At 32.3% G+C, this 23141-nt stretch overlaps 1 protein-coding gene across 4 annotated transcripts in view; it reads right to left on the reverse strand.

Moving 5' to 3' along the window:
* The window catches only part of LOC139513535 (calcitonin gene-related peptide type 1 receptor-like), a 93186-nt gene that overhangs the window by 56842 nt on the left and 13203 nt on the right, over positions 1–23141 (reverse strand). Inside the window, exon 1 of one of the 4 annotated variants that reach the window (XM_071302141.1) lies at positions 2905–3007. The exons of 1 other annotated variant lie outside the window; for it this stretch is intronic. The gene's annotated coding sequence lies outside the window, so the exon portion shown is untranslated. Of the gene's footprint in view, positions 1–2495; positions 2758–2904; positions 3008–23141 lie in introns of those variants that run through there. 2 more of the 4 variants (XM_071302137.1, XM_071302142.1) reach the window with 2 other exon arrangements.

Consider the following 23141-nt stretch of genomic DNA (forward strand, 5'->3'; position numbering starts at 1 on the left):
TATTCATCATATAGCTAGCCATTAGGAATACATTTTACCAAGTTACTTATTATTCATCATATAGCTAGCCATTAGGAATATATTTTACGAAGTAACTTGATATTCATCATATAGCTAGCTATTAGGAATACATTTTACGAAGTTACTTGATATTCAACATATAGCTAGCCATTAAGAATACATTTTACTAAGTTACTTGATATACATCATATAGCTAGCCATTGGGAATACATTTTACGAAGTTACTTGATATTCATCATAACGCTAGCCATTAGGAATACATTTTACGAAGTTACTTGATATTCATCATATAGCTAGCCATTAAGAATACATTTTACGAAGTTACTTGATATTCATCATATAGCTAGCCATTAATACATTTTACGAAATTACTTGATATTCATCATATAGCTAGCCATTAGGAATACATTTTACGAAGTTACTTGATATTCATCATATAGCTAGCCATTAGGAATACATTTTACCAAGTTACTTGATATTAATCATATAGCTAGCCATTAGGAATACATTTTACGAAGTTATTTGATATTATCATATAGCTAGCCATTAAGAATACATTTTACGAAGTTACTTGATGATATTATCATATAGCTAGCCATTAGGAATACATTTTACGAAGTTACTTGATATTCATCATATAGCTTGCCATTAAAAATACATTTTACGAAGTTACTTGATATTCATCATATAGCTAGCCATTAAGAATACATTTTACGAAATTACTTGATATTGATCATATAGCTAGCCATTAAGAATACATTTTACGAAGTTATTGTTAAAATTTGACATTACATAAACCCAATTCTCTTGTTCAGATTTTGTTAAAGTCTCATTTGGTGGATAACCATGGTTTTGTCTGCTACAGCATTTGGTTTTATTTATCCCTAAGTAAGAATAAAACTGAATGAGAGAAATATAAAATCTTGTGGGACTTGCTAGTATTTTATTCGATAAATTGATATTTAAGAAGCTTCAATACGTAAAAAGCGTATGCTTAATTTTTACTTTATGATTTTGTTTTGTTTGTATACATGTATATTCATCTACCATAATTTGACGACTTATGTCTACATTTTTCCCTTGTGGGTAGTTCATTACAAATGACTTGCAAGTTTTAATTCAGATTTCAAAGTAAGCTTTGTGAAAGAGTGTATTTTGTTATAAATAGCACCAAATATCTGACTGAATACGTAAACAACATAGTAAAACATGTTTATACAGTTCTTCCATTCAATTGGATTTAAGAATATGTACCAAGTTTAAATATGTGCATTGAATGTATTATGGTCATATTTCATATATGTTTGACTTTATTTTATTTCATACAATATGTTTTTTTTTAAAACTTTTGGATGACCTACTTTTAATTCACAGTCATAGAACTTGAGCCGTCCTAAGCGATTTTTATTATTAAACTGTTCAACGTGAATTACAAATATTATATGTTTTTTGTTCTCGAACAGAATTAATTTCGTTCCTATTATGGTTTAGGAATGGTATATTCCATGAAAAAAGTACAATGAATTATAATAGGTATAGAGTTGATCCACTGTAAATAAATGCAGAATGTGTGGTTTCTGATCCTTTGTATGCGTTATTACTGTTGGCCTAATTAAAAGATCATACACAAGAAGACTGCAACTGGAAAAAATATAACTTTGGCCTTAAACAGGTCACTGAAGTATCATTCAGACTTTAACGTGAAGAGAGCTTGACACTCTCTCTATCTGCAAGGTTATGAAATTATAAGTTCATTTCAAGATACTTTTCAAATAGACACATTGCGCATTTGAGAAATTGCCACAACTGCAGATATCCATTGATCAAAGGGGATGGGGTAGAAGGGTATGTGCTTAGAAATATGACAGAAACGTCTTTCAAAGCTTCAAGTGCCAGGTGTGCAGGAGAAACTCCTTTGATCTGCCAACGAATTCGGTCGAATGTACGAAGTGGATGACGCAACGGGCTTTGTCAAGAGACTGTTTTTGGGCTAAATCAAACCAAACTATGAGGTAAATGTAAGTCATGCTAGTTAAAATAATTATCCCGAGTATTTGCATTCAGCGCAGTAAGAAGCAACCGTCTAATTTTAAAGGATATCCTGGACATCGGCTAAGAACATGTGTACTTTACAGTGGCGGATAAGGGTGTGTTGATGTTATGTTTTATAAAAACCAAGGAAAAAGGAACATGCAACCTCTGTTTATAACAAAATTAAACTGGGTTTAAAACGGAACATCAACCTCTTTGACTTTCATACTCGAATTTCTTTTAAGGAAAAAATTAACAACGGCAAATATGCCGCGTATTTATATACTTCTTAGTGTGCTCTAGATTTCATTTTCATCTTAAGTACATCCTGGTTTTTGCAGTGTTTCGCATGTTTTTTTTTTTTAATATTTTAAAAGAAATTTTCAACTGCATAAAAATTTTACCAATATGAAACTGTGGTTTAAATGGTTAATATAACTTACCTTGTTTTAAGCCAGCGAAAAGCACACCATATAAAAACATAAAACAACTTTTAACCTAAGTATATACACATTTCCGAAACAGATACTTCAGATCGGAATTTAGATATATCATCATTTTCCTGTAGTAAATTATAAATAAACTGTCTGATATTTGTATTAAATGTGTGACATTATAGTAGATACAAGAACAATTACGTAAAGGTTCAACGTCCCTCATTATAGTTACAGCTACGGAAGAAAATGTTTTAAAGTGCAGACTCCTATTAATAAGTACGGAAATAAAAACAAAGTTTGAAGTGAACGTTAATTAGACAACACCTAAAACACAAACATTTCATTCAAAATTTTTTAATAATCCCTCAAATTAAGTCTTTTCTTAAATTCTTGCATATGCACGAATTATACATACCAGTGCAGTAACTCGCAAACACATGTAGTAGTTATAGCTATTCTATAAAAGCATGCAAAACAAAACTTTGATCAACTTGCTTGCTATGTTTGCTTGGATGTTTGCAAACAATAGGTTGGCGGAGTTTCAATATATACTGGGATTTGATTGGACATGAATTGCAGTTGATGTTTATTGCCCAATCAAACTCCAGTATATAGTAAACAGACTACCTACCTGTCATGCCTGTTGTTTACGATAAACACCCAAACAAACATAGCAAGCAAGTTGGTCAATGGTTTGCTTTGCAGGCTTTTATAGAAGAGCTGTGAATGTATATTCATGTGTAGATAAAGCATTTTAGACTTTGTTTTAATTGAATGAAAAAGTCAATGAATGAACTGGGGTATACTATAGATATATACAGCCTGAGAGTAAACCTATGCTTAATATGGGTGTCCCTTTGACTATGTGGGATGTTTTAACGCGCAGACACGTTCAGTCGAAATAACGATTTTAAATCCAATGGATCGTTTGCGGAGAGTGCGATGCTCTCTGTTCGCAAATCATTGCCACAACAATTTGAAGTTCCGAGTGTGACTTATTGCATTTCTTCCTAGATCCAACATACCGAGTCCATTTTAATAGCAGTCAAGAGTCTCTCCTTTTTTAACGACCGACACACGTTGCAGATATTTGCCACTTGACGTACCCCCCTTCCCCCTCCCTCAAACAGAAATCAATCAACAAATCATGAATTTTAGAACACAACAGTTTAAGATAGAAAAAGATCCATTCTGACATCTCAACACCTATAAGTGCCTTCTATCATCAGTAGTCAACTGACTACTAGTAAAACATTAAAAATATAATTAATATTTAATTATTATCCAACAGTTTTCATGTTATCATACAAAAAACGTATAACGTAATTAACATGGGTACAATATGTATTTCTGGAAAAACCAACATATATAAGGATTTCGTGTTAGAAGGTTTAGTACTTTTGAGTTTGCTTTCAGCAACTCCAAGTTTTTTTATACGATATTGTATATAATAAAGTTTGTTTTGCCTTTAACTTGTGTTTTTGTTATCTTTAATACCAGAATTATGGAGTAAAATGCCCTTTTCTAGTCTGACTTTTATGGCATGTTTTATTTTGTATCATTTGTTAATTCCCTGGTTGATATTAAAATGAAATAACTCCAGCGCATTTGAAAGCTACTGTCCAATGTCGATAGTGGGTGTCATTTTTCAATTTTAATGTTTGGACATTAAGATAACTTTGTGTTCATGCCATGGCAGATCTTTGATAGTCTCTTTTAAATTTCCAATGCATTTCAAGACTAAAAGGAGTTCTAGCTTGCTATTTTGTTAAGACGTTTGTTTATAATGAAAACCTTAGATTACCCTGTAACTGTTTTCTTTTAGTTTTGTGTTGTTGAAATATAGTCTCACTAACGTAAACATTTTACCTAGTATGATAACTATATATATTTAGATGCATCGTGGGATTGGGCGTCGCTACATACATAAACGTTTCATATATCCTTCGGTCACAGATTTTACATTCTAATTCCATATCTAGAACAGTATTTGCATGAATATTCACAAACTTGTTGAATTAAAAAGAAAACTGGCAATATCCTGATGTTTTTTGCGAAAACGGATTCTGAACTGGTCATTTATTTAGATTACAAATAAACGTAATATATTGTAATAGACATCAGATAATAAGTATTCAAATCGAAAGGTATTTTTTAAATGAAACAACATGAATGCATATATCAAAAGAGTTCGCGAAATCCTACTCGAATTATCTGTCTGCCTACTGTAAAAATTGGTGCAAACGTGAAAAATCTGATAAAAAATCTTTAGACAGTTATTGAATAAAATTATGAATACTGTTAACATTCGAATATCTCATTTAGAAAACAATTCTGCAATTAATAATAGGAACCAAGATATCCCCATTTCTAGAAAAAATAAAATAATCTCAAATCTGTAACGAAAAGGGAAAATATGCTAGATACACTTACTGGAAATGTGAGGATATGATTGAAGCTTTAAATTTTCTGCTTGATAACATTTATGTACGTTTCGGCGATAAAGTGTATCGTCAGGTAGTAGGTATTTCTATGGGCACTAACTGTGCCCCTTTAATAGCAGATTTTTTTCTATATTGCTATGAATCTAAGTTTATGACCAAACTCAATAAAGACCCATCATTGTTATATTTGGTTCATACATTCAAAAATACCTACCGTTATCTGGATCATATTTTTTCGTTGAATAATCCAGAGTTCTCTAATATACTTCCAAAATTTACCCAAGAGAACTTACTTTAAGTAAATCTAACATAAACAGCAGCAGTTGTCCATTTCTAGATTTAGACATTTCAATTTCAAACGGGAAACTACATACTAAAATTTACGACAAAAGAGACGATACTTCATTTCCTATTGTTAATTTTCCTTTTTTAGACGGCGATGTACCTTTGGCTCCATCATACGGTGTTTATATATCCGAACTCGTTTGGTATGCCCGTGTGTGTTCTGATGTCATAGATTTCAACAAACGCAATCAATGCATCACTGGGAAATTATTCTGTCAGGGATTTCGATACCATAAATTACCTAAAACTTTTACTAAGTTCTTTCATAGATACAAATATTTGATTAGTAAATTTGGCTGTACCTTAAAACTTATTAAATTTTACGGTAATATTGTACTTAAAGCGAGGAAATCACTATGTTATCCGTGTAAACCCATCGAACCTTTAAACAAGCTTATACGTAAGGGTTATCGTACCAATATTGTAATTAGATCTCTGAATATAGTTTACATTGGCACTAATATCGATTTTGTCATTAGCAAATTAAAACATAACTAAATTGTATCTTCTTTTGAGGCGGGATGTATAGAGACACACACACGTTAATCTTTATCTCTATAGGAGTCGCTCCTCACTATCATACTACCTGTCGATACATTTATTTTTTGACATTGCACAAGTCATGTCTTCTCTGACTGTTCATGACGTTAAAATACTAAATCCCTGGGATGTGTTTTAGTTGATTTTAGTCTCTGATGCATGATTTTTTATTATTAATTGTTTTTGGCTTTTAACTAGCTGTCAGTAACTGCGAGTACTCTCAAATCGTATTGTTAATTCGAACTGTTGATACTGTTTATAATGCTTTTTTGTTATTTTATATTAATATGGATCTTGTCTATATACCAGCTTTGATTATTTGGAATATCTACTAATTTTCACTTCTTCGTACTATATTTGTATCAACTTCAAGATTATTCTCCTTAAATCTATACAGGGAAGAATATTCACCCCAATTTGTATCTAGTGTTAAATTATGTATTTATATGACAGAACTTTCTTGGTATTCCTAATTATTAGTAGGTTGCCCAGTATCGAAAAGACGTCTAGTTAACGAGTTTAAGTTAACGGATAACACACGGCTATATGTATATGCAAACCATTGGAAAATCATTATATTTTCCAATCATGCATATGAATGTCGTCGTAAGCTACCGCAGTCACGTTTTTAAAAATTTTGTGGTTTCTTAGGGTAGCCAAAGATACTTCATCATACAGGCCATCTTCAACACGAAAAATAGAATTATTGCTTTCTGCGTTATTTGTTCAAATAATACTTATCATTTAGCTTAACAATTAAATTTATGATATAACTAGCTGAAAAGATTTACTTAATTAAGTATAAGTATTTCATGATTTTAGTAAGACTATTTTTTAAGCTGAAATTTACCATGACATTTTGAACGAAAGAAACTTTATTGCGTGTTATTTTCACGGGATTTTTATGTAAAAAACAAACCACCAAAAAATCCCTGCCATATTGTCACTTACCTTGACGTGGTTGGGTGGGCTTAAACTACAGGAGACCATAGAACGAAATAGATAATACTAGCTTCGATCATGATTTTCTATTTGCATTTGTTTTTTTCCGTGTTTTTTGCCATGCTGTTGTCAGCTTGTCTTCATTTTATAAGTTTTTAATGTCCCTTTGGTTTCTCACGCCTTTTTTGTTTGCAATTGTTTGTAAAATACATCTGTGCTGTACATAACCCTCTCCCTTATTATATTTTTGGAATACTTGTAAACATTATGTATTAGTATCTCTCATTTGGAAAGAATTATACCAAGCTTACTGGATTTATCGCGAGATGTATCAAGACGGACAAAAGTATACAACAGTATTAAAGAATGAAAACAACTTTATAAAGTTCATGCGTCCTAAACGTTTTTCTGGATTTACATGTATCTTTATCAGAAACGCTCAAAGCCGAATATTTGAAAGCCAAGAATTTAATTCATGCAAAGAACTTATATATCTCTGACAAAAATGACCTTTAACCGCTTGCTTCCAATGAATAATTATCATACAATGTTTTCTAAAGAGAGTTTTGACACTGTGAAACTTGTTTTTAAAACTGACCGAGTTCAAAATGAAATGACCGATCATGTCAGTAAATAAGGATATGACCGATATAGAAATTTCCGATTTTTTTTTTATGTAAGTTAAGAAATACGATGATAATGCACTTTTATATGGGTTAAAGGATATACGTATTCTTGTAAGAAGGAAATCACAAACCCTTGTATGTTAACTGTTAACTATACTTATTGGGAGTTTGTGTTATCTCCTTATAGTCCATTCCATTATTCAAAATATCCATTTCATTATTCAAAATTGGCTATTTCTCAATGTTCACGCGTATTTCGATATTTAAGTCCTTCGTTACTCCTCTAATATGCGTTGCGGAACATATTGACTCTATACCTTTTGTTCCTCTCTTGATAAGCTTTCGATTGAGGTATAATACATATCTGTAATTAGGGGCTGAAGGGTCATAGCAGTCCATTCCATTATTCACAATATCCATTTCATTATTTAAAATTAGATATTTTCACGCGTATTGTGGCATTTAGGTCCTCCGTAAACACTCTTATGGTCATTGCGAATCAGGATATAGCTATAGTGTCACAGTCAATTTTTTTTATATTTATTTCACTATTCACCGCTTCAAGTTGAATAACTCTTGAAATTATAAGTGATTTGTTATCTAAAAAAGGGAAGTCGAGTTTTCTTATCAGTATAATTTTGATAATTTTAAAAACTTCAAAATTCTGGAATGGAATTACAGTAACATACCAAGATTTTTGTTTGGAAACAAGTGTGGCATCTGAAATATGTGTCCATTAAATGCAGAACACGTCGTATAATTATCTACTTTACGAAAGAAAGCTGTTATGATGTGAAAATCCTTGGATGGTACCAGCGGGATTGGAACCCTCAATCTCGGGATCTAAAGGCAGCGCTCTAACCAATTGAGCCAAAGAAGATCTTCCCTAACTCAACTAGTTAGACTACCTTTATATCTCCAGGTCTACAACACTCTTCCCCTTTTTCTTTTTTCGGGCTGCGTACCATCCATTCGAGCAACTCACAGGTCCACCACCTGTACAACCCCGAGACATCTACTCGGAAATCCTCTGGCCAGTTCCACCTAGATATGTCATGGTCATCTTATAACCAATGGTCAACCACCATGACCCCATATCAAACTGCCAGGCACCTATATACACTTGTTTGTACTAGTAGTAATTGCTCGCAGAGCCAATGATGTGAAAATCCTTGGATGGTACCAGCGGGATTGGAACCCTCAATCTCGGGATCTAAAGGCAGCGCTCTAACCAATTGAGCCAAAGAAGATCTTCCCTAACTCAACTAGTTAGACTACCTTTATATCTCCAGGTCTACAACAGTTACATAGTACGTGCAGTGTTAACATACACCCAGTAAAAATCCGTATGATAGTTATCAAAGGTACCAGGATTATAATTTAATATACGCCAGACGCGCGTTTCGTCTACATAAGACTCATCAGTGACGCTCAGATCAAAACAGTTAAAAAGCCAAACAAATACAAAGTTGAAGAGCATAGAGGACCCAAAATTTCAAAAAGTTGTGCCAAATACGGCTAAGGTAATCTACTCCTGGGGTATGAGATATCTTTCAGTAAGTTCGCCATGGTAAAATTTATAGAGGATTATTTCAAAATTCTTCAGATGTGTTTTCTTCCTCACGTAACTATAACAGACTGTGAAATATTTCAACCATTTTAAGTGGATTTTGTTATAATTTTTAGGATTTTCTTAATTAAATTCCATTATGTCCGTATTTATGAGACAGACTCTTTAAATACCTTTTCAAATATCCAACAAAAGTAAAAAAAGAAGAACATATATATTGGCTTTTCGCCGACCATAATGTAAAACGTATCATAGTAGTTTAAACATTTATTGATCACAACATTTCCCCCGTTAAATTATGATCTTAAAATCGGGCATTATAACTATAAAATCGGACATTATAATTATAAAATCGGACATTATAGTTATAAATTCGGACATTATAATTATAAAATCGTACATTATAATTATAAAATCGTACATTATAATTATAAAAATCGGACATTATAATTATAAAATCGAGAGTGCCTGATACTTTACCAAATTTGTTTTATGAAAACAATAAATATATCAGCATAATTTTCATTTTACTAATAAGATCATAAAATATAAAAATAAGACAATACCAGGAAAGCAAACAATATCATCAGTGAGAATGGACATACAACATCATAGCAAAAAGAAAGAAGAAAAACATAACCGAAAAAACAAATTGTCCATCACATTAGCAAGACAATTTGAGCTCCATATTAAAATTTTCGCAACATTTTTAAAACAATCCACCGGTCGAGAAAATTATAAACCGGCTAAGAAATAGAAAAACAGACATCTGACAAAATGTGTTGACATCACTAACATGTACAGTACTTATCGTACGGGTTTATCAGAATAGGACAACTGTTAACATCACTTACATGTACAGTACTTATCGTACGGGTTTATCAGAATCGGACAACTGTTAACATCACTCACATGTACAATACTTATCGTACGGGTTTATCAGAATCGGACAACTGTTAACATCACTAACATGTACAATACTTATCGTACGGGTTTATCAGAATCGGACGACTGTTTTAAAAACTACACTTTTCTTGCTCTGAAATGCACGACATATTTCTCACTATTATATGTAATTATGGTCAATCCACCATAGTTATGTCACACCGTGTTAGCAGTATGTTATAATAATAAAAATGTCCAATATTGCTCATTGTTGAAGGCTGTACGGTGACCTATAGTTGTTAATTGCTGTGTCATTTGGTCTCTTGTAGAGAATTTTCTCATTGGCAATCATACCACATCTTCTTTTTTATATGTGGTCTGTTTCGAACAATAAATGCAAGCTAGGCATTTTTGGAAGTTCTCTGTCTTTCAATGCACATTTGAGAACCCGTATTTAAAAGTGAACGTGTTCAAATGCACTCTTATATTGCAGAGGCAGTCAAAATTTTAAATTAGTTGTATGCTATAATGTCACATAATTATGCAGTCGGAACATTCATCTGGTTTTGTAATATTGTCAAAGTTGATCATGTGAAATAATCTGTAAGCATCTTTCAACTCAACGAATAAAGTTGTAAACATTCTCTAGAGAGAGTTATTATCAATGCATTTAGCATTGCTTCAATATTTCCAATAAGTTTCACACTTTGTCTGTCCTTAAATACAGCTTTAACGACAGTTTAAGTGACTGCTAATCCAGTAGGAAGGATTAAACACGATTTTGTAAATACAACTTCATCGCTTCTAATTGAGAAATAAAAGCACGCAATATGATTGTTTTATTCTAATAATAATGGATATTTCACGTAATATCTCTAAAATACTAGTTTATACATTCATTTTAGCTTGCTGTTCGGTGTGAGCCAAGGCTCAGTGTTGAAGACCGTACCTTGACCTGTACTGGTTTACTTTTTAAATTGTGACTTGGATGCCGAAGAGTTGTCTCATTAGAACTCATACCACATCTTCCTATATCTATATATATGAATCCTCAGACGTTACGCGCGATGTTCGTACCTCATTGGAAATTCGGTGTAGTTGGCAAGATGCAAGTCCAAAATATATAATTTTGTGATATCATGTTCATTGCTATTGTACGTATTTTTAAAAATAATGATTTTTAAAATAAAAACGAAAAAAATAATTGTTGAAACTATGTTTTATGCCGTATGCGACAAGCTTCATTTTAAAAAAACGGCGATTTTTAGGTTTTCCCGCGTAATATATTTCATTTATTGTAACCACTAAACTATGATTTTTGTCAAAACTATTTAATATTTTGAAAAATGTTTTTTTCCATTATTAAACAGAATGGTTCATTCAGTCTTTTATGCATTTTTAATGACGTTATGATGGCGTCATAGAATAAAAAAACGCGTTCCTTACTACAAGGGCAAATCTGTCCTACGGTGAAAAAAATGGGATTCCAGATTTGAAAATCAAAAAACATTTATCTAAAATGAAAAAAAGTTTAATATTTGTAATTACTATATCACTGTTAATTTGCTTAATTTTATGAGGTGATTTGAGGGTTTTATTTGACACTTTCCGAAATCTATAAACCAAATCTGAATTGAGCAAAGGGTAGGACATTCTCTTACAAGTAACCAATATTTTTGTTTCAAAACAACTTAGAAAATATAGTGATTGACCCTATGTATTTCAGTGCTCGAAAGCCTTAGCCTTAGACATATCTTTCACAATTAAACTATGTTCAAAGAGCGATAGTAGGATATTTGATTAGTTTATATATATATATATATATATATATATATATATATATATATATATATATATATATATATATATATATATATATATATATATATATATATAGAGTCTATAAGAATCTACCAACCAGTATATATATATATATAATTATTTTCTGTGACTGTATCTTACATTAATTTGTAGGATCCTTTACTATAGATAATTTAGCTGATCTGTAACAATAACATCTTCATGCCTTATATATCATGTACTGCAGTACGCCGCTAGATTAAAACTGACGTGGAAAGGTAACACACGGCCAGCGAAAGCTCTATTTTTAAGAGCCCAGATGGTCATGTGGTCTAGCGGGACGGCTGCAGTGCAGGCGATTTGGTGTCACGATATCACAGTAGCATGGGTTCGAATCCCGGCGAGGGAAAAACCAAAATTTTGCGAAAGCAAATTTACAGATCTAACATTGTTGGGTTGATGTTTAGACGAGTTATATATATATATCAGTAATCTAATTATTGTAAAGTCTAATAGAAAATAATAAAGCTTGATTACATAATTTTGTTGTATCAGTAACGTTGCGCAAAATTTTGTACGTGTACTTTGTAGTTTTTTCCTGTTTGTGCAGTATCATTTATTCTAGACGATTCAGTACCGCATTGGATATTTCCCAGAGACTCATTTTTATGTATATATAACTATGCATATAAACATAAAAAATAAGACGAAAATAATGTCCCATGGCTATATAGTTTTGCAGTATAAACCAAATACAATAATGCCATCTGAAAATCCCACTACATGAAAAAATAGACAAATTAACTGAAAGCATGTTTCTTTTAAAAACTAAAATATCTGAGTGGCTTTCCTTTATAAAACAATTTTCGAAATGAAAAGACTAACACAAAAAAGGAATTCGACCAGATGATAAAGATATATAAATGTAGTTTGAAAAAAAATCACTTCACGCCAGACAAATTGCATTTTTAAAACTTTGACAACTTTTGTGAAATCTGCTCTGATGATTGCAATACATTGGCAGACGACTACAATACTACCAAAGATGAGCGAATTTATTATACGAGTCAAAATTGAATAAAATCGACGAAACCTAGAAAATGTGAAAATTATATGAAGTCATGTATGCAAAGTATACAAGTCTACAAATTTGACTGAAAAGACTATCAGTGGAATACACACGAATTACATTAATTTGTTTAATATAACAGATTTTCACAATTTCTTAAATTGTGAAAGTCAAAATTCAAAATTAATAATTTGTATTTAAAAGAAATAACATAACATATAACTTGGATATTTTTATTTTTATTAAGAACATCTATCTTACTCAATCTGTAGTCCAAACTACCGAGATGTTTTCAATATTGTGGTTTCGAGTTTAACGACATAATGATGTGACAGCGTTAAGAACACGCATATGAAGCTATGATACTATCAATTTACAAAACGAACAAAGATAGTCCAAAACATTTCACCTCACTTTAAATCATCGTATCGATTTACCTTCTGTAGTTAACATTTGCAATGTTTGGTTTTGCTGTTATGAACGATAAACTATTGGACAGATTACTGATAAGAAAGCTGGAAAAGTACAAAATCATTCAACGAGATTCTGTTCATGTTTTCTTAAACTTGATATCTTATTCATAAAACAACTATTTTATTGTTTGGAATCCTTGAAATATAACAAACTTGGTTAAAATTTAAAATGCTCTGAAAGTGCAAACGTTTTGAACAGTTGATAATCACTATTATAATATAGCAGAAAGCTAAATAAAGAGGTAATATTAAGCACATCTTTATACATCACTTTGACAGCACAAAAAATTCAAAAGAAGTCAATCCTCTACATTAAATATAAAACTCCCTATTGCAGAATGTCTAAACAAATAATGATATTACATGATAATTATTACGCTTGTTCTTGAAAAAATGCTAAGTTAAATGTCAAAACATTGAAATAAAATTTCAATTACTGTTGAACAAAAAGAACAAACTATTCAACAAATGATAGACATGATGTTTAGCATTAAAATCATCACAAGTATTGTACACAGACACAAAATAGGGAGTAAAGAAGTAAAAAGAGGAAAAGACCATCCGAACTAAAACAAAACTTATGTTTTGCAAGTTTTTGTGTAATCATATTAATGACAAAAAACAATATCAAGCACATCATCTCCAAAGAAGACTAAACAATATCAAGCACATCATCTCCAAAGAAGAATAAACAATATCAAGCACATCATCTCCAAAGACTAAACGATATACAAACACCAACATCTCAGGCTCTGATTGATTGAACTTCAAACAGAGATATGAATTAAAAACTTCTCATGTGTATGTTCCACAGCTGGAATGTCATATAGCATGCTTATCTACTAGGGCTTGTAAATCATATCTTTCGATCTTACTGCCCTGTGTTTGTTTTTCTTAAGACAAGTTAACATAAACTGACAAATGACTAGATTTAAGAAATACTGTCTTATTGTCGAAAATCTGCTCCATTCATCAGTACTAAACAAAACACCACTGTCTATAGATATGTCATCAATATCTAGTCGATTTGATTGATAAAATTTTCAAAAACAATCAGGAAATATACAACTTAGTCTAACTAAACACTATAATACCATAATATCTTTACCTGTTAAAGCCGTGATATAGGAATTACTTACCCACCACAAATTTAAGACAAACGGAACGACTCTTCCATTCTTACTATAAACTTTCCTTGATACTGTTACTAGTAATGAACGATATATTTTTATTGATAAAACAAATATTTTTTTCTCTGATTGAGAAAAAACTTTAATACAGAAATAAAAAATTTAACCCGATCAGATTACACCAGAATAAAGTTAGAAACCTTATCCATGATTGATGTTGCTAAAAAAATGTTTGCCATTCAGGACTTTGGTTGTGATGGCAGATATTAAGTTATCGTTTAATTCAAAACTTATTTAGACTTCTGCAATTGGGAGCTTCATATTTAATGTAGAGGCTTGTCGTTGTAATTGACAGCCGTTTGGCGAGCTATTATATTAGGTATTTCTTTTGACTTTATTGTGCTGTCAAAGTGATGTATAATTTATGGTTTCCATGCAGTTCTTTTTTAATATCTTTCATAAAACATACATATGTTACGTAGTAATTGTACAGTTACTTGGAGGTGCGACACGATGATTATGTTCTGACGTCCCAAAGGACCATAGTATTATTGAAATTTTGCCACAGATTTTAAACGTCAAATGTGTGGGTAATATATTAAATGTCAAATTGCAGTAGTCTATGGGCATGTTACATAATAATTAAAATATCAAGGTATCAAAACAAGTAAACGACATTTGTTGTTAGACTTAGCAATGCCATAGCTTCCATTGGGGGCACTGATACATTTATCATTAGTCTTAGTAAGCAATGCCATAGCTTCCATTGGGGGCACTGATACATTTATCATTAGTCTTAGTAAGCAGTGACGTAGCTTCAATTGATGAAATGCGACATTTATCATTAGTCTTAGTAAGCAGTGACGTAGCTTCAATTGAGGTAATGAGACATTTATCATTAGTCTTAGTAAGCAGTGACGTAGCTTCCATTGGGGGCACTGATACATTTATCATTAGTCTTAGTAAGCAGTGACGTAGCTTCCATTGGGGGCACTGATACATTTATCATTAGTCTTAGTAAGCAGTGACGTAGCTTCCATTGATGAAATGCGACATTTATCATTAGTCTTAGTAAGCAGTGACGTAGCTTCAATTGAGGTAATGCGACATTTATCATTAGTCTTAGTAAGCAGTGACGTAGCTTCAATTGATGAAATGCGACATTTATCATTAGTCTTAGTAAGCAGTGACGTAGCTTCAATTGAGGTAATGCGACATTTATCATTAGTCTTAATAAGCAGTGACGTAGCTTCAATTGAGGTAATGCGACATTTATCATTAGTCTTAATAAGCAGTGACGTAGCTTCAATTGAGGTAATGCGACATTTATCATTAGTCTTAGTAAGCAGTGACGTAGCTTCAATTGAGGTAATGCGACATTTATCATTAGTCTTAGTAAGCAGTGACGTAGCTTCAATTGGGGGCACTGATACATTTATCATTAGTCTTAGTAAGCAGTGACGTAGCTTCAATTGGGGGCACTGATACATTTATCATTAGTCTTAATAAGCAGTGACGTAGCTTCAATTGATGAAATGCGACATTTATCATTAGTCTTAGTAAGCAGTGACGTAGCTTCAATTGAGGTAATGCGACATTTATCATTAGTCTTAATAAGCAGTGACGTAGCTTCAATTGAGGTAATGCGACATTTATCATTAGTCTTAATAAGCAGTGACGTAGCTTCAATTGAGGTAATGCGACATTTATCATTAGTCTTAGTAAGCAGTGACGTAGCTTCAATTGAGGTAATGCGACATTTATCATTAGTCTTAGTAAGCAGTGACGTAGCTTCCATTGAGGTAATGCGACATTTATCATTAGTCTTAGTAAGCAATGCCATAGCTTCCATTGGGGGCACTGATACATTTATCATTAGTCTTAGTAAGCAGTGACGTAGCTTCCATTGGGGGCACTGATACATTTATCATTAGTCTTAGTAAGCAGTGACGTAGCTTCCATTGAGGTAATGCGACATTTATCATTAGTCTTAGTAAGCAGTGACGTAGCTTCCATTGGGGTAATAAGACATTTATCATTAGTCTTAGTAAGCAGTGACGTAGCTTCCATTGGGGGCACTGATACATTTATCATTAGTCTTAGTAAGCAGTGACGTAACTTCAATTGAGGTAATAAGACATTTATCATTAGTCTTAGTAAGCAGTGACGTAGCTTTAATTGAGGTAATGCGACATTTATCATTAGTCTTAATAAGCAGTGACGTAGCTTCAATTGAGGTAATGCGACATTTATCATTAGTCTTAGTAAGCAGTGACGTAGCTTCAATTGAGGCAATGAGACATTTATCATTAGTCTTAATAAGCAGTGACGTAGCTTTAATTGAGGTAATGCGACATTTATCATTAGTCTTAGTAAGCAGTGACGTAGCTTCAATTGAGGTAATAAGACATTTATCATTAGTCTTAGTAAGCAGTGACGTAGCTTCAATTGAGGTAATGCGACATTTATCATTAGTCTTAATAAGCAGTGACGTAGCTTCAATTGAGGTAATGCGACATTTATCATTAGTCTTAATAAGCAGTGACGTAGCTTCAATTGAGGTAATGCGACATTTATCATTAGTCTTAGTAAGCAGTGACGTAGCTTCAATTGAGGTAATGCGACATTTATCATTAGTCTTAGTAAGCAGTGACGTAGCTTCAATTGAGGTAATGCGACATTTATCATTAGTCTTAGTAAGCAGTGACGTAGCTTCCATTGAGGTAATGCGACATTTATCATTAGTCTTAGTAAGCAGTGACGTAGCTTCAATTGAGGTAATGCGACATTTATCATTAGTCTTAGTAAGCAATGCCATAGCTTCCATTGGGGGCACTGATACATTTATCATTAGTCTTAGTAAGCAGTGACGTAGCTTCCATTGGGGGCACTGATACATTTATCATTAGTCTTAGTAAGCAGTGACGTAGCTTCCATTGGGGGCACTGATACATTTATCATTAGTCTTAATAAGCAGTGACGTAGCTTCAATTGGGGGGCACTGATACATTTATCATTAGTCTTAGTAAGCAGTGACGTAACTTCAATTGGGGGCACTGATACATTTATCATTAGTCTTAGTAAGCAATGTCATAGCTTCCATTGGGGGCACTGATACATTTATCATTAGTCTTAGTAAGCAGTGACGTAGCTTCCATTGGGGGCACTGATACATTTATCATTAGTCTTAATAAGCAGTGACGTAGCTTCAATTGAGGTAATGCGACATTTATCATTAGTCTTAGTAAGCAATGCCATAGCTTCCATTGGGGCACTGATACATTTATCATTAGTCTTAATAAGCAGTGACGTAGCTTCAATTGAGGTAATAAGACATTTATCATTAGTCTTAGTAAGCAGTGACGTAGCTTCCATTGGGGGCACTGATACATTTATCATTAGTCTTAGTAAGCAATGCCATAGCTTCCATTGGGGGCACTGATACATTTATCATTAGTCTTAATAAGCAGTGACGTAGCTTCAATTGAGGTAATGCGACATTTATCATTAGTCTTAGTAAGCAGTGACGTAGCTTCCATTGAGGTAATGCGACATTTACCATTAGTCTTAGTAAGCAGTGACGTAGCTTCAATTGAGGTAATGCGACATTTATCATTAGTCTTAGTAAGCAGTGACGTAGCTTCCATTGGGGGCACTGATACATTTATCATTAGTCTTAGTAAGCAGTGACGTAGCTTCCATTGGGGGCACTGATACATTTATCATTAGTCTTAATACGCAGTGACGTAGCTTCAATTGAGGTAATGCGACATTTATCATTAGTCTTAGTAAGCAGTGACGTAGCTTCAATTGAGGTAATGCGACTTTTATCATTAGTCTAAGTAAGCAGTGACGTAGCTTCAATTGAGGCAATGCGACATTTATCATTAGTCTTAGTAAGCAGTGACGTAGCTTCAATTGAGGTAATGCGACATTTATCATTAGTCTAAGTAAGCAGTGACGTAGCTTCAATTGAGGTAATGCGACATTTATCATTAGTCTTAGTAAGCAGTGACGTAGCTTCAATTGAGGTAATGCGACATTTATCATTAGTCTTAATAAGCAGTGACGTAGCTTCAATTGAGGTAATGCGACATTTATCATTAGTCTTAATAAGCAGTGACGTAGCTTCAATTGAGGCAATGAGACATTTATCATTAGTCTTAGCAGTGATGTTACTTCAATTGAGGTAATGCGACATTTATCATTTAATTTAGTCTTCGTAAGCAGTGACGTAACTTTAATTGAGGCAATGAGACGTTTATCATTAGTCTTAGTAAGCAGTGACGTATCTTCAATAAAGGCAACAGTAGTTTACCGCTGTTCGAAATTCATAAATCGATGGAGAAAACCTAAATCCGGGTTACAAACTAAAACTGAGGGAAACGCATCAAATATAAGAGAACTACGACACAACAGAAACACAACATTAAAATGTAACACACACAAAACGAACTATAATATAACAATGGCCATTTCCCTGACTTGGTACAGGGCATTTTAAAATAAAAATGGTGGGTTGAACCTGGTCTTGTGGCATGCCAAACCTCCCGCTTTAAAGGCGATGTTAAATATAACATTAAAATGACAGTCAACATTACATGACAGGACTACAATACAAATAAATTGGAGAAAATATAGGACAGAGAAACAAATGAATAATAGCCAACAAAAGGTACCAGGTTAAGGTAGCACTACAGTCTAAGAGTGATTTTTTTAAGATATTTTTTAATGACATAATTTTGATGTATTTATTATTCTGCACAGCTTGTAAAAATCAAAAAAATCATTATCATATCACATCAGGGAGTAAATACATAATGAACTTATGTAAATAAAAGCACATGGTAATTAAACTAAATATATAGTTATTTAGGAGGGGCTAACATGTCAATCATCTGTTGATGCCAGTGTCCAGCTGTTAATCACTGACCACAAGATAAATAGTGTGGTCTTATCTCATTGTATCATGTGTATTGCAACCAAAGTAATTATCTAACTTTGAAATAAACAGAGAAATGGGAAAAGTTATCAAAAAGGAGAAAATCTAAAACAAAACTATATACATATAAGGATTGCCTCTGAATCTGTCTTCTGTTTGGAGTTTTAAGCACTTTCAATTCCATAAAACTCAAAAATTAAGTGGGACAGTCTATTTTCAGGAAGGGGATGGTCTTGATCTTTTTTTGGAACATGCCTTTTATTTCATAATTTTAATAATCTAGCTAATTACATAGTATATTTCTTTTTAAAATACAAATGAAAATCATTCTTTATAGTGATTATAGTGATGTTAAATATTGATTATATGCGCTGGTCATTCCTATTATTCTCTTATCTTGCTTAGACTGCCTGGATAGAGGCGGAGCTTTGTCTATATTTAATTACTACATCACAGATGTTGGTCAAATCTATGACGTCAAACTCCCGCCAAATGCCAAGTTAGTGTTGGTCAGTGCACAAATAATTCAAAATTCACAGTATTAGAGCATCAAAGACACGAATTGTGTGGTTATATTGATAAAATATTGGTATCAGAACACTCCTGGGGTGTTCTCAGTGGAACTTTTGTATTAATGATGCATTTATGGAGGTTCTAAGGGGAAAATTCAGTTTTCAGGTCATTTCTTAGAACAATTTTTCATGAGAATTGTTAGCAAAAAATGAAAATAGAAACTTCATGGGTACCCCTTTTGGTTTGACTTTGATATATGTGATTAAAGGGAGAATTTTCTACAATACCGTGTCTCAAATTTTGAATAATTTGTTTCTAAATGAATTTATAGGTGTCCAAAGATGAAACGTGAAATGAGGTTTGGCACTCAGCAGTTAAATCAATCTATCTTCTTACTGGAGACATATATCAAAAATCTGAGACACGGTTTTGTTTATAGTATATGGTTGATTAAAGTGCTGAATTTTTTTTTTTACTACCATTTGACCTGAATGTGCCATTTTCATTCAAATTGAAGACCACTTTTTGGGCAATTAAGTAGATATAATTTGAGATTAATCATGTCAATAATAAATTAATCTATAGATTAAAAAGAATTAATATTTCAGCTTTATAATGAGTTAAAGATTTTAAAAATCCAGTGAGTAGTTATGGAGAAATTAATCTTTAAAGACTCTTGGTTGGAGTCAGATAATTCTGACTGTAGTGCTACCGTAATTAAAATTGTAATACGCTTAACGTGCGTTACGTCCACACAAGACTAACCAGTGACGCTAAGTTTGAAAGCCAACACAAGTACAAAGTTGAAAAGCACTGCGGTCAAAAGTCTTAAAAAGTTGTAACCAATACGCCTGGGACAAGAACATCATTATTTTTTAGAATTTAGAATAATTCATACTTTTGTGAACAGTAAATTTTATAAAATGACTATATAATAGATCTACATGATTAAACTGAAGTAGTGAATAGCTATAGAATAAAAACGCGGACAAATTACAAAAATACACAGCCGTGTTAGCCAAACCCCAGTGTAACGCTCAAAATGACGTCAAATTAGAATTTGTAAAACGAGTTCCCAAGAATTTGTATGGAATTCAAGATTAGATTTGTATGGAATTCAAGATTAGATTTGTACGACTATCTAACATGTATTATTAACATTGAAAATTACAATACTAATTAATATCAAATTGAAGTAGTAATAAGATAATTAATAGTTTTATCTAGCTATGTCGGTCATTAGTCTTAGCAGTGACATAGCTGCAATTGAAGCACTAAGCAAATTTATGACCAGGAACAAAACATGGAGAAGGAAACAGACCGATGGTTAAATGTGTCATATGAATTCATCCCCATCGACACAGAGGCGGTGTGAAAGAATCAGTTCATTTTTATTTCATTAAAATAAGCTAAAAAAGCGAACGGACAATTTATACTTTGCAAGAAAAGACATTGTTTCAAACAAGAGTTTAAAATGTTCTAAAACTTATTTTGTCCATATGTATTCCCTACTTATATTGCTATTTATTGAATTATAATGATTCCTGTAGCAAGTACTCAAAGTAAATTGTATTAAAATATTTATTTTAGATGTAGAATATTTCAATGATACTTAGACATACGTCCAGGTTTTGTCTATCTGTTTGTGTTTCTAATAGAAGATAACTGAAGTAGTAGGATGATATTCTTGTAAACAAAGCAAATGGGTTAATGATGGCAGAACATTCATGTGATGTCGTATGTAAAAACCAACAATAAAATTGAAGGAGTAAAGAGAACAGTAATTAAGTCTAATTTAAGTATGTCAGGTTCCTACTGCAGTGACAGCTGTAAGCTGGAAATCCAATCACTTGCTAGTCAGGTTTAATTAAAGGTTAAATTAGTGTCAGTTTTACTGGGAGTAAAATCACTTATTCCATATTAAAACTCAAATATTTTGCTTTTGGAATCGGATTGAAGTCAGTAAAATGATACAATTCTCTCAATCATGATATCATACAAAATCTGCAATTGTGTAATCCTCAGCAATTAAATTTGGCTTTGGTAGCGATTTCATTTTTTCTTTCTATTTTTAAGACACTATTTCTAATTTGGCATCATCTTACTCTAAGATTTTAACTGCCTAAAACTTTTAAGATATTTTGGCATATTTAATTGCATTATAATTTTCACGAGTGAAGGAAGTAATAATAAAATTATCTAGACAAAAACTTACAAAATGAATGTTAAAATATTTTTAGTACTCGAGAAAACTTGGTAATTGTCCTCTGAGTAACTATAAATATAAGTACGCTTTTATTATCCACATGAAAGAACATGATTAAATATGTAAACATAATATGTTGTATAATTAACGATTACTGCTCAACTCAAGTAAATTTAAAGCAAGAAAGTATTCAAAGTAGAACATCTAATCCATCAAATTTAAAAGAATTGCCATTTCGTTTTAGCTTGCAGTTTGTATGTTTATTTTCTCCGCTATCCCGAAATTTCAAATATTTACTCCTTAGTAACTCAAAATCTCATAAAAAGATTAACTTTTTATGATTGAAGGAGGTGGATCATGATCCACATTTTGACTTAGCCCTGTATGCTCCGATCATCTAATCCATCAAATTTAAAAGAATTGCCATTTCGTTTTAGCTTGCAGTTTGTATGTTTATTTTCTCCGCTATCCCGAAATTTCAAATATTTACTCCTTAGTAACTCAAAATCTCATAAAAAGATTAACTTTTTATGATTGAAGGAGGTGGATCATGATCCACATTTTGACTTAGCCCTGTATGCTCCGATTGCAGTTAATTATGTCTTGGAAGTCTGATGAATTAAAAAGGTTTCCTTTTGTATTTGCAACTCGCTGGATCTAGACATAATTTATTATACCATGAAGCAATCCGTACCTTTTAAAAAGGTTAAACTCGTTTTCAGTAAGTCTTTGTTTGTTTGTTAAAGCCTAACTGTTATTTGTTTCTTTCTCTATTACATAAAATGATACACACTCTTTCTTACAAACGCTAACATATTGTTGTCGATATGAGGCATGTAAGTTATAAAATTGTAAAGCATACACAGGGATGCGGCAACACTAATGGAACCGGTTCAATGATTACAGAAACAACAACTGAAGTATAAGTTTTTAGAGTTTTAGGTCTAATTACCCATAACCAGACATATTTGAAATGGACGTGGCAAGAATAATACATTATAACAGCCGTAATACCTTAACTTTTTCAGTGATTGAATATTTATTAATACTTGAATTAATTTATCAGTTATACTTACTTTCTTTTGTTTAAACTTGGAAAGACAATACTGTCGAACTTTTCAGTTTCGTTTTAACCTCGTAAACACTATGTTCACTTCACTATTATAT

This window comes from Mytilus edulis, chromosome 2 (genome assembly GCF_963676685.1).
Source record: "Mytilus edulis chromosome 2, xbMytEdul2.2, whole genome shotgun sequence".
In the NCBI taxonomy this organism is placed as follows: Eukaryota; Metazoa; Mollusca; class Bivalvia; order Mytilida; family Mytilidae; genus Mytilus; species Mytilus edulis.